Source organism: Pygoscelis adeliae, unplaced genomic scaffold (genome assembly GCF_000699105.1).
Source record: "Pygoscelis adeliae isolate BGI_AS28 unplaced genomic scaffold, ASM69910v1 Scaffold31, whole genome shotgun sequence".
NCBI lineage: Eukaryota > Metazoa > Chordata > Aves > Sphenisciformes > Spheniscidae > Pygoscelis > Pygoscelis adeliae.
Window position 1 is genome coordinate 2,990,831 of NW_008824233.1, and position 4,275 is coordinate 2,995,105.

Genomic DNA, 4,275 nt, shown 5'->3' on the forward strand with positions numbered 1-4,275 from the left:
CTGCGTGAGGGGAGACTCGTGCCACCCACGGCGGGTCACGGTGCTGCCGGTCCATGCCCAGCGCAAACGAGGCAACGGGGGGATTTTATCTGCCCTTCCGGCCCCCTCTGCGCCAATGCCACTGCAGGCCCTCGCGTGATGACGAGCCAAAGCTCAAACAGAAAAGTAATTTTCCAAACTTTGGCCCTTGAGCTCACTGAGATCCCAGGAGGCTCCTGAAGATTCCTTTCCCAGGCAGACGTTCACCAGCAGTATAACCACTCTTGCCGGAGGAGGCTTGACCGAATCCCATGCCACTCAACCTAGCTGGCTCGATTACTTGGGTAAGGTTACGTAGGCTACTAAGGTGCGCTTAGCTAACTGGCTGCAGCAGTAGTCGAGAAAATGCCACTGCAGTTTAAATGTGGATAATAATGGGAGTTAAGGTCTAACGGAGAGGTCAAGTTGAAAATATGCATTGATTTGTCTTCCAACCTGTTCTAAATTGCCCAGTACAGCTTTCTTGCTAGCACAGGTATACCCACTTTGTACCGTACGATAATACAATTAATAGCAACAACTTGTTTTTAATTAGTCACATAATAAATTATCGAAAAGGATCCAGAGAAGGCAGTAATACGGAAAACTGTTCTGGCAACAGTTCCCCCTCCCCACAGTGATAGATGTTTCATAAGGAAACAACATCACCTGGGAGAATGCTACAAAATTAGATTTTGTACAGAAAGGGTGCTCCTTGCCCTGGGTACATCTGTTTACCTGTACTAGGGAAGTATAAAACAGAATGAAGAAAAGTCTAGTAAAAGCTGTCTATTTATTAGGTATTACATTGCTGGCTTGCCAAGGAAAATTGGAGAGGGAAGAGTTCACCACCAAGTAGTTCTCAGCAAAATGGATGTTCCCAACAAGAGCAAAGATATTTTGTGTCATCTTTGAAAGAAAATATTTGTGTTAAGTGGAAATCAATGGAGAAGTTCCCGTGCCTGCGCTGTTATGTACATATTCCAGTCTGTACAAGTAGTCCTCCAAACGCTGACAATCCTCTTTTAAGATACAGCTCCATGGCAGAGAATTAAGAGTCTCTTTATTATCCTATTGTGAAAGGGCCCTGTCACCCTTCCTTGGTGCGGTATGGCCCTGCGTTTTCCGCTTGAGACCAATGTAAGCAGGCTCCCTCTCTGACAGGTTTTCTAAGCCTTGTTCTGGAAGGCAAACGCTTATCAGACCGACTTAGTTCCTGACATTCAGACAGCCCCTTTTACCTTCTCTTAGGCCTGCCCTGTTGGCTAGAAAAGCTCGCTCTTTTAGTCTTATAATGATCCTGCTGAGCTTATGCTCTGTAGCGCAGACAGACTTCTTTTGGGTTCAATTTTCCCAGCACCTTCCCTTGGACTATATACTAACTACACCAGGTGTAGCCTAAAGCCACCTTCATGTACTCTGTTCATACACCCTTTCCTATACCTCTCTTTCTTTTCCTTTTCCCTCTTCTCCCCCCCGCATTGTGTTAATAACAAACCTCATTTAGAAGCTCTTCTATTAACAAGCAGACCAGATGCATTTCAGCAGATTTCATTCCTGTTATAAATAAAGAAGGGCCAAACGTGGAGGAGGCCAGTCTTTGTCGTCGTGGACTGCAGTGTGGTGTTATTCATTGCAAAAGCATCCAAGTGTATCAGGAACTTAACAAACAAATGGGAATAATCTCTCACCTAAATACTGCAAATAATCAGGGTTTATGGTTAACGTGGACATTTGTTTTGCATCTATCCTTATTTTATTACTATAATTGCTCATTACAAGTAATCAAACAGCATTAAAAATGAAAATCATCTGAACGGTTAATCTACATAATACAAACAAATCTTGAAGCTGTAGGCTATGGAAGTGTGCCATTATATCTGCTGCAGATCTAGCTGGGTTTTGCGTGCAAAGAAAGGCATGATGCAGGTAATTTTACAGATAACATTTGTCTTGAATATTTACCCACATGGAGAAGATAAATGTAGGATTTGCAGAAACTTTCATCTCTATGAGCATTACTCTTGGCTGAAACATCATACAAGTGATACGGCAAATCACTAGTAATCATATTACCCAGCTCCTTGACCTGAATAAAATTATATTTGGAGTAAAAAGGGTTGAGTTACAGAAGGTGACCTTATCTAAAACCTGCTGAAATTACTGAAATGACTTCTCTGCTTCCCTGGGCTACAAATGATTAGTAGGTAGGGAAAAGTGTTGCTTACTTTTCAGGGCAGGCAACTAGTGTTCTGCCTTATCCTGCACCCTGTGGCCGCTGCCAGCTCCTGCTGCTTCCTGTAGTCCACAAAGCAAAGCAATATGGGGCTGCTCTGACTCTCCCCACTATCGTTCAGCTCTTCAGTAAAATGACCCGTCATTTAAACATGTTTTCTCTAGAACTGGAAGGAGAGGGTGTGCATGTGTAAGAAGGCAGTCCTGCCTTGGTTCTTATCAGGAGAGGTATAAAACAGCCTTCTGAAACAAACGGGTTTCTTTGTAATTTACTTTCTTACTTTGTAGTCTTGAGCAACTTCACTGCTGCCTCGCTTGCCAATGTATATATACACACATATCTTGTATTCTCCTGCATGACTTTTTTTTCAGTTTTTAATGATGATTTTCCATATCTTTTATCATCGACCTCCAAATCCACTTCTGTTTCCATTGAAGTCTGTGGAGTTTTGATATTTATGTCAATGGGACATAGGTCATGCCGTTACATAATCCTTGTAATACTTAACAAATTAATCTCTGCTCTAAATTTGAGAAGCTGTGTGCTGTAAAATAAGACTATTATTAGCCTGTACACACCTTTATAGATAAAAATAAATTACAAGGCACGTCTCTGTTCCTCTGATTATTTGTGAAAGCGATGTGTTTACAAACATAAAGCAGGGTTTGAAAAAACCAAAATATTCTAACAAATAATTGACTATACAGAAACAGTGCTTTTTTTGTTATTCTTAACTGAAAAAATTAAGCCTCCTACTAATGAAATGGCTAGAAATATTTTACTTCTGCATCTAGAATGCCAGTGAAACAACCTTGCAACTTGAACACAGATCAAGTCTTGGGTTTGCCAGTAATTTTACTTTGACTTCAAAGAAATTATATATTCTTTTGTCACAAACCTACAGACTGATAAGCATGAAAAGTGGTGAAATATGAGTTGTACCAGATTGCACTCTGTCAAAAACACTCATTTCTTCATGCCACCATATGCTAATTTTTTTTTGCCTAGATGATTCATCAGTATGACACTTTCTTCTCATTCAAAAAGGACAGTGAATTTTCTGCAGACTGAAAAATACTGCCAGTCAGTTTGTGCACAGGTGGTAACCTTTTCTCTTACAAGCTAAAAGAAGCTATAACTGCACTCTGTTTGTTTCCCTTTTAATAGCAAGCAGTAAGATCCGTGTATGGCTGCTGTGAAAAAAAGCCAACAACAAAGAATGTGCATACATAGTTTTGCAAAGTTTTGTAAACTGAGCGTGAAGTTTGTAAAAACTGTGAACAGCACACATTTTGAACATTGAGAAAGCAAATACTTATTGTGTAATCCCAAAACAGAAATTTTAAAACAAACGTTTTTCCCTTCCAAATCTCTACTCACATTGTCTAGTTCAGGCAAAAGAAATAGATGGCAAAACTGCTAACAGAAAGAATCCCTTTCCTCCTCCTCTTTCACTCCCTTGACATTTCAAAAGACTAACTAACTGGAAGAGATAATTCCTTTCAGACCCATGTTACCAGCTTTTAAACAGCCACTGCAACTAATGACTAATAAACCTTATTAGCCCTGGATCCTTTGGTATATATGTTGGGGATGCACTCACCTCTAATCCATATTAGCACCACAGCTTTTAGGATCATTCTTCAAAGGAATGGAACAGTTTACCACCATCATTAGGTAATTTTAGGTTAAGTCAAAAATAAAGTAGCTATTAAAATTGTCAAAGCAGCCTTTGAAACATAAATTTAATTAGAGCATTTGTTGTTTATTGAGAACATATGTTTGGGGAGAGCACTGAGGCTAAATCCTCATCTTTAGGTTTACATGCTTTTATACATTTAGACAAACAAACTGTAAATTCTCTTAGATAAGGGAAAACTTGACACTAATTGGACTACAATCTTAATTGGTAACTAAGGATACAGCTCAAGGTTGGTCTTGTCAGTGTATGCCTATTTCTGGCTATTGTTTCATCTTTGTGCATGCTTTACTTTCCATCGCTTGTGATGACAGGCAGCTTC